Source organism: Stegastes partitus, unplaced genomic scaffold (genome assembly GCF_000690725.1).
Source record: "Stegastes partitus isolate 25-593 unplaced genomic scaffold, Stegastes_partitus-1.0.2 Scaffold703, whole genome shotgun sequence".
NCBI lineage: Eukaryota > Metazoa > Chordata > Actinopteri > Pomacentridae > Stegastes > Stegastes partitus.
The window spans coordinates 85,768-95,646 of record NW_007578434.1 but is presented as its reverse complement, the minus strand read 5'-3'; positions in this window follow the sequence as shown (position 1 = coordinate 95,646).

Below are 9,879 nucleotides of genomic sequence, written 5' to 3'. Positions count from 1 at the left end.
GTGTGGTCTTAATGCTCTTCAAAAAGGACAGCACTTTAAAACAGTGCAAGTTTTTCTGCATAGATAATCTAAGACAAAACCATTTTGTTTTCAATTAGACAGACTTTTGTCTTCATTTCATGGGTCACATTCTAGTAATGATAAATGACCGGACTGTTCAAACTCACAGAAACAAGAATAATTAATTTCCCTCATCCATCTGAAAATATCCCTGCACACACCCCTGCTCCTCATTTTTACCTGCCCATCACACATGAGATTGACTTAAATGCTTAAACCCAGCTCAGTAAGGTGCAACAAGACCTCCTGTCAGTCCAAATCTTACTTTTCTCTGTGGGGTCGTATCACTATGATAATGCTGACTGACATCTCCAAAACTGTCCAATGAATGATTTCTACACTTTGAAGTCATTTTTACTACCTTGACTTCATTTGTAACAAGTCAGTGAGAACATAAAACAGACCACAACTAAAAGACAAATCATTGTTTTGTTTTGTTTTGTTTTTTACTTTGATGCAAACCAAAAAGAGACAGTGTCTTACATCATTACAATGTCTTACATCCAGACAGATGACCAAAAAAAAAAAAAAAAGAATACCCAAAATGACATGTCTCAGTAAGGGTTTTGGTCACTACATGCTGCCAGAACATCTTGAATGTGCCTTATTTTGATGATGGGGTGGAGTGTGCTGCCTAACACATTGATCCATAATTTCCCATAGATGTTCAGTTGGGTTGAGATCTGGTTACAGTGAAGGCAATAACATATCATTCACATCATTTTCATATGCATCAAACCATTAAGTGACCCCATGTGTCCTATGGATGAGGGCAGTGTCATCCTGGAAAAGACCACTACTATTAGAATACAAATGTTTCACCATAGGATGAAAGTAATCAGAACACTTTTGTATTGATTTGTAGTAACCCTTCCCTCTAAGGGGACAAGTTGACCCAAGCCATGACAGCAAAATTCCTCCTACTGTATAACAGAGCCAAGGGTTCGAGTCTTTCCTTTGTTTTGTCACCTGGCTGTATATCCACATGTCTGTGGTAAATTTATATGTTAAAGAAGCAGAAAATCCCAGAGTATGATAGGGATAGCACAGGACACTAAAGCTCTCCTTTTAAAACAGTGTTAATCAAAGTCTCATTATGTAGCCCACCAGACACTACAAATCTACACTAAAAGCAATATTAACGATACGGGGGCATATTACAACACAGTATAGTATAGGAAGGTGGAAGGAGAGAGTGTGATCTTATTATATGTCGGCGTTTTCTCCAGATGCCACTTAAGACTTAGGTGTTTATAGTTGCATATGCTGATTACCTCCTCCAGTCCCACACACACAGAAGTAACCCCAGCAGTGCTTCTGCATTACGTCAAAGAACACTACAGGCTGCGCTCATGATGAACAAGCTTGTGGATGCTCTGCTTTCTCTCTCTCTCCACCTCTTTGTCTGCCTGAGTCCTCAAAAGCCAGCCACAGGAACCCTGTTGCTTTATCCCTGCGTTCTCCTTGATAATGAAGGAAGATGGATTACCAAGTTCGCCTCCACCCTCACCCTCACCCATTGTGTACTTATCTGCAAGTTGCTGACATTTTTCAAGGCCTAAAGCCATATCGATGAGAAAACAGCATCTCAATCAGCAGCTACCAGCTGTCAGTGTGTCTGTCTACCCCACCACCTCACTTTACCTCACCTTTAATCTGCTGTGTCAGTGTGTCCAACAACAGCGAAAACCCTGCTGGCTTTACTTTACTTCCCTGAACATCAGGGAAAAGACAATATTGCTGGTTTGGTAGCATCAACATCTGAGACAAGTATAGCCTGTTTTGGAATGAACATGGTAACATTATGGTGTGTAGGGAAGGATGAGATGGCCCAGTAGTAATTTAATGATGAATCCTAAGAGTTTTCTAATTCCAAAAATAAAGAATATTTGCAACCCAAAAACATTGACGACATATTAAAATATGAATCTGTTGCTACAGGAATAGCAAGACAAATGCAGGTATGTGACTTAGTGTAAATGAAAGTGTGTGGATTTATGTTTGGATTTTATTCAGCTATGTTGCAGTGTTCACACTGTGTGGTTCAGTAAAGTAACAAATACCTACTTAGCTAAAGTGATGGACAGAAAAATGTTGTTTCAACTCTTCAGAAAGGCTCATCTAAGAAACTTAGGTTACTTGATTGTGCATGTATGGACTTACTGCGCTCAAGCTATAACCAATAATGCGTCATTGAGTGATTCCCCTCATAATTAGAAAAATACATTGTGTCTTTTTACCTCCAATTACAGGCTTAACATCCTGACCCCAACAGTCTTGTCTTATAATACCCTCATCTCTCTGTTGTAGGTTCAGTTAGATTTCTTTGTCATTTTTTGCTCAATCTTCAAAAAGAGAATCAAAACTAAACTAAAAATGTACCTGCCAACATGTAGTCGACATAGCAGACCTTCTTCCTGATCTGCACTCCCTTAACAGCAGCTGTGAGCACACACCTGTTGTTATGTGGACCTTATTATTTTTTTAGAAATGTCTGATGCTGTGTTCAGTATCAGACAAACTAAAGCAGCATACATGCATACATATATCGCTGCTGACATGTTGTTTTCTACAACTGTGACAAGCACAATATCTTAAGTCACATTAGTTAAATCACAGTTTGCCACTGTAACCAAAAGGGATCAAACTCTTTGAAACAGCATTTGGCTCATGCAAAATCAAAACTCCCTAAGATTAAATGATAGGTTGGTAAAGCTGTGGCCTCAGTATTCTTCAAACAAAGTCCTCCTCAAATCCTGTAACAGCATGTGAAATCCCATTTGCAACAGTGCAAACAGAGCACTGTGCCTGGCAGGTTTTCTTTTTTTTTTTTACATTTCTATAACAGACAGTGATTGGTCAGGTGTCCGGAAGTCTGAAAGTAGACACAGTTACCAGCAAAAGAAATTTTAAACTTCAGCCAAATCCTTGTATTAGTCATCATCCCAGAAATACAGTCGTGACTTGATAATCCGACACTAAATGTAATATCTTTTTTTATGTTGGATAGCGAGTCTGTCGGATTGTTTATAGTTGTTATAGCAACTAGTGTATTGTTACAACACTACGCATTGCTGGATTTTACGACTAATTGACAGTTGTGCACAGGCCCATCGGTTGACATCAAAGGTAAGTAAGGCTATGTTTAGACAGCAGGCTAAAGTGACTCAAATCCGATTTTTTTATTTTTTCATTTTTTATTTTTGCCCCTGTGCGACCTGTATCTGATCTTTTCATGACAGTCCGAACACCACAGATCAGATTTTTTCAAATGTGACCAAGGCCACTTGGATATGTGGTCCTAAATCCGATAGGTATCTGATCTTTTGCCATGCGACTTCTGTCTGAACGGCCAGGTCGCACTTATCTGACCTACACGTCATTGATACACAACAAACTAGGGCTTGTCCGAATAGCACTTTCTGGTCTCCGGATATGCAGGCCCAATTAATGATGAGTATCCAAATATTTAGCGCGGTCAGGGGGGCACTTCCACCCCGGGGGTGTCAACCAGTTGGATTTAACTAAAGTGAAAAACGATGAAAGGCTGAGTGAAAGTTTTGTTATATTGTTGTGTTTTTTGTATATTTTTTATTACTAGCAGTATATTCTTTTAACTAGTGCTGCGTATTAATTACTAGTTTTGTTGGTCCTAACATTTTTGGGTCTATTATCCAACTCAGTCCAGTGTGTTGGTTTTACCGTTACCATCCGTGTGTCCTTCCACAAACACTGAGCACACTCACTGTGTGTGACGTTGTTGTGTCCTCTTCTGCACATGCAGGACAGTTTTGGGTCATATGAAGATCACACAGGAGATCACATACAAGTCGCATTTAATTGGAAATGTGAACAAACTCGCAAAAAAATCAGATTTCACAAAAAAATCTGAATTGAGCATTAAGTCCTGCAGTCTGAACATAGCCAATCTGTCGGGTTGTTAAGTCAGATAATACACCGTTATCCTTATTTGTGACATAAAGTGTCATGTCGGAGTCCGAATCCAAGGCTGTCAGTATGTTAAGGCTATGTTTGATGGGTTCCGTTCATTTTTCCTAAAAACAAACAAAAAAAAAAAAGCAAGGTTTTCGGATTGTTAAGGGTCGGAATGTCAAGTCACGACTGTATGTACTAAAGCAAAAGTAACACTGGAAGATACCAAATTGATATGGCTAAGCCAGAGTACTAAAGCCTCATACTAATTTCAGCTAAGCTTTAGAATCCATGAGGACACACTACAGAGGTTACCATTTCATGTCCATTACAGACATTAGGAATAGTTACAGTGACCATTAATCAATAATCCTTTTGGTATACATTGGGGAATGTGAATACTGTATCTAGAAAATCTAAATGTACAAGGTGTGTCAGAAAAGTTCCACAACTGGTGTCACAAAAGATATACTTCAAATCCAAACAACAAACTACAAGTTTTCCCGCTTCGAAGTAATCCCCTGCAGTCTAACGCGCTCTCCCAGCCTTCTCTGCCACGCCGCCATGCACTCCTGGAAGGATTCTTCCGGGATCCTCCGTAGCTCTGTGGTCACAGCCATCTTGATGTTGTCCACGTCTTCAAAACGGGTCCCCTTAATGACCCCTTGAGCTTGGGGAAGAGGAAGAAAAAAATCACAGGTAGCCAGATGGGGTGAGTAGGGAGGCTGCTCCAGCACGGCGATGTTGAAGCTCAGGGCACTGTGAGCAGGCGCGTTGTCATGGTGAAGCCATCACTTTTCTTGCCACAACTCTCCCCTCTTCTTACTGCACTGCACCAAGGATCTCTTTGTAGACATGCTGGTTGATTGTCTGGCCCTGTGACAAGAGTTCTCAGTGGACGATGCCCTTCACATTGGAGATGTATTCCAGTCCTGGAACTTTTTTGACACACCTTGTATCCTTCCCAAATCCTAATGAAATTCTCCTCCAATCATTATTTTTCTCCTGACAATGGCTTATGGAATTCCTGTACACAGTAATCAAAGACCCATGTTCATGAACATTGACAAAATAGCATTATAGGAGGTATAAGAAGTTTCAGCGTTTCATACATCCCCTTTTCTTCCTAATAAAAAATAAAAACAAGACTACAGTAAAAGTGAAGTGAAGCCAGCTGGGAAGATCTTTCTCAGTGTCCTCGCTCTGAGCTCAGGGCTGTGCTCGCATGTTCACGACCTGTCACTCCCTCATGTCTTCCCAGTGTCCTCTCTGGAACCCAGGAGACCCTGCTGCTTCGCACTGTCAGCATTAATAAAAATGATATAGAACTGTTCTGGCAGCACCATCATACTTGATTTTCATTTCTGTGTACATGGTGTATGTTTTTCTTCTTTTGTAATCTTTGGATTGACAGAGTTCTTCTGTGATTCTTATTGCTTTATTTTCTCTTCTATGTGTAAATGCTGTAAGAATATTTGAAAAATGTATATATTTGATTTTAAAAAAAACAAGCAATGTGTTGAATTTTAGTTTTTCTCTGTCTGAAGGTTAATGGTTACAAAAGATTCCGAACAAAGAACTGCTGTTTTGCTTTTTGCCCTCAGTAAATAACTGTCTGATCGAACTGGGCACGATTGTTTCAGAGACTTAAGTGTTAATCGTGTTTTTCAACGTGGAAACTGTTAGATTTTGCTTGATTCAAAAAAACAACAAAAAACTGTGTTCATGTTAAGTTTCTTTTGCATTATTTCAATAAATGGCTTCTTTTGCCATCTCTTGCCACTGATGTTTTTTAAGTGTTTATCTCACTTCATTAATCAAACTTTTGCTGAAAGGTGGCTACTTTCACCACAGATGGGAATCACGGCAAAATCTTGCAGAGCTCATTGGATCAGCACTGCAGGGCGGTCTGGCTGCACCTCATTATTATCACTCCACTATAGAGGAAAAATGCTCTGATGTGTCTTTTTTCCTTAAAGGAGAAATGAAGCACCCAGTCAAGATAGCATATTTCACTATATTTCGCTGTATTTCCACTTTATTCAGAAGGTATATAACAAACACAAAAAATGTAAGTATATAAAAGGAAAAAGAGGATTGTTTTGTGTCCTCTCTCCAAAGGGTGCTGCCATCTTGGAGTATGATAACTAGTGACATCACTGGGTGGGTTAGCTCAGCAGGTTTAGTTAAAGACAGACAGTAAAAGACAGATCGTGGACAATATAGACAGTCAAAGATGGAGACTGAGGAGCCACAGATCATTAGAAGACAAACTGCCACTTATACTTACACTACTATATCCTGGATATAACAATGCATTTTTTAGAGTTAACGCCATGAAACAGTTCACTTTCACAACCTGCTTCCAGCAAGGAGAACAGTACGGATGCTCTGCTAGCAGCGCTGAAGAGAAAGAGCCACCCTTGGGCTGTGACTCCAGGGTTTGTAGGGAACACTTTCTGGAAGAGGATTACACCGAGGAGAAGGTGGTGGAGTCTGGCAAGCTAGTGGTTTACTGGACCGACAGATTAAAGCCTGTCACTGTTTAGTTTCACTGTCTAAAACGTTGCTCTACTGACCAACCAACATACTCGGGGCTTAAAGAGAAAAATAATCCTGAGCCTGAACTTTTTTGCTTTTGGGTCGGGGTGGGAGTTCAATTTCGCTACATAGCAAGATATTAAGATAGCTGCCTTCACAAACTTAGACTACAGATTATAGTAATACCAAAAAAGATCAGTAGGTCATGGTAGGTACTCCTGCTGGTCATTTGAGTTTGTCCTGTGCTCGTCTTTGTCTGGTTTGGTTCTGTTACCATACCAGACATGAGGAGACTGCAACGGACAGTCAGGACTGCTGAGAGGATCATCAGTGCTCCCCACCCTCCCTCCAGGACCTGTACTCCTCCAGTCATCACCTCTTCGACCTGCTACCCTCCGGCCAGCGCTTCAGGGGCCTCATGTACAAAGGGTGTGTATGCACAAAAATGTGGAGTACGCACTTTTCCACGCTCATGTTCAGATGTATCAAGAGTGAAATGATCGTGAAAATGTGCGGTCCTCCATGGCAACTTCTTGACTGGCGTATGCACATTTCTATTGCTTTTATAATGTAAAAAAGGTCATTCCTCAAAGTGATGTGCACATCAGAGATACACGGATGAGCAATTAACACACCCAAGTGTTTGCAATTAGATAAGTGGATATGTGTAAAATGGTGCAGAAGATACTGTTAACAATGGCAGCTTTGGCACTGTTGGAGGATATTGCCAATGGAGCAGTGCGAAGAGAATGGGTTTCCAGAGACCTCAGGATGGCGACTGGCTCATCAGCTGCTTTAGTTTCCTGAGGGCAATCCTCTTGGAACGTGCGCGGACCTGCGGCCATTCTTGGAGCGCAGCACGCCCAGGAGCCGTGCCCTACCTGTGCCCATACAGGTTCTGACCACACTGGGCTTCCTAGCCACAGGGTCATTTTAGAGGGAGCTGGCTGACCGATCGGGACTGTGCCAGTTGACATTGAGCCAAGCCATGCCAGCTGTGTGGGATGGAACTATCCGAATGTCAGCCAGATATATCAAATTCCCATACACAGCAGTTGAACAGAACGACATAAAAAAAATAATCGCTACACAACTCATTGACTATCTACAGGACAGTCAACTTCTTCATTCACATCAGTTTGGTTTCAGACCAGGCTACTCAACAGAAACAGCAAACTGTTGCCTCATTGAAAATATTAAACAGAGCCTGGATGGGGGTAATGTTGTGGGAGCTGTTTTTCTTGACCTCAAAAAGGCATTTGATACCGTCAATCATACTGTGCTTTCATCCAAATTGATCTCTTTTGGTTTTTCCTCTGAGACAATAGATTGGTTCACAGCATATTTGCAGAACAGAGAACAATGTGTCAAAGTTCACCAGAACACATCAATGTTTTTAAATACCCACAGGGACATTCCACAAAGGCCCATTCTTGATCCCTTACTGTTCAGTCTTTTCATTACTGACCTACTAATAAACTGTTCCATTGCAACATGTCAACTGTATGCAGATGATGCAGTTCTATATATGGCCACCAAGACACCAGCACAGGCTGCGGACATCCTGTCTTCATGTATGGTTAATGTCCAAGAGTGGCTTGTTCAAAGTCACCTGGTACTAAACCTGGAAAAAACAGTGTCCATGTGTTTCTCAGTTAAGAAATCAAACCAACAACATTTTAAAGTTAATATATAAAACTAAGAAATCCGTTCAGTGACAGAATTCAAGTACCTTGGGGTTGTCTTAGACCCTCAACTTAAATTTAATCTCCTTGTAAAGCAGATTTCAAAAACAGTCAAAAAAAAAATCAGAAATTACATTCCTAACCAGGCAGCTCTACTGTACATGCACGCTATGATCTTTTCCCATATCTCATACTGTCTGACAATTTGGGCTCTTTTGAGTTTTGACAGCTTCATCGATCTTTGCTTCCTCAAATGAATGTTTAAATGCCTCAATAAATCAGTGCCACAGCCACTCTGTGGATTCGTCCATAGACAGGATGGCAGCAGAGTCACCAGAAGTTCCACCAACAACAACTGCAAAATAGCTTACAGCAGAAATACATTTGGTCAGACAGCCTTTTCAATCAAAGGCTGTCACATCTGGAACACATTACCAAATGAAGTTAGTATATTAGCAGATTTAAAAACTTTCACAGCAAAGCTTAAGAACTGGCTGAAAGAAAAACAAGAATGTATACACCTATGACATGCATTAAGGTCAGACTGTGTGTGTGTGTGTGTGTGTGTGTGTGTGTGTGTGTGTGTGTGTGTGTGTATGTGCGAGTGCGTGGGGGATTATAAGTTTATAATGTTATAATGTTGTCTGTGCTGTTTTTATTGGTGTTGTTAGTCCTTTGTCTATTTTTACTGAAAAGCCCAACCAGGGACGGGAGTTGCAAATTAGCTTACTGCTATGCACTCTATATGCAATACATCAGATGTTTTCTATGTAAAAATGCATGGTCCCTGATCAAATAAATAAATAAATGAAATGGGAAAAAAATGTGGAATTTGCAGCAAAGGCCGGTTTTCCTAATGTAATCAGAGCTATCAACTTCACACACATTGCTACAAAGGCACCATCACAAGATGAATTTGTTTATGTAAACAGAAAGCATTTTCATCCAATCAATGTACAGATCATCTGTGATGCGCAAATGCAATTGCGAGGTGGCCTGGATCAACACACAATTCATTCATTCTGACCAACAGGCCCAATTTTTAAAAAGTCGTTTTTTCGTCAGTCGTTTATTGGTACCCTAACTTGAGTAGGTTTTTTTCAGGGTTTCCCATGGGAGTTGAACTTCAATATTTTAAGGCATGTTACTACACACCTGTACAAACATATTGGTGAAGAAATTGTTTGGTAACGATTTAGTTGGCAGATTTGTGAAAAATGCCCTTACTAAGGGTTGTTTGAGCCCTCACTTTCGCCTTTACCCCGCATGGCTAACTCAAACACTCCACAAAACTTCACACAATCAATGAGTCGAGCCAGGATGTGACGGTTTCTGTTCATCTCATCATTGTGTCGGCAAACTGCTACCCTGTGGAATTGTAGTTCAGGGTTTGAAGCACGTATCAAAGTTTCAGTGTCACACTGCCATCACTACTGTGAATTCAGCTGTATTGTCACTGAACTCAAATCTATAACTACAGTCAGAATGACTGCACAATAATGAGAAGATGATTTTCTTTAGCTGCTCTGTGCTTGCAAGATATTCGCTGTGTCTATGTTGCATTTAATATACAGACTGAACTTTTTCACTTTGCAAAGAGGTTCAAAATAATCTTGAAACTTGCATTTGTAGTTGCACAACTGACCTAAATAATAAACTG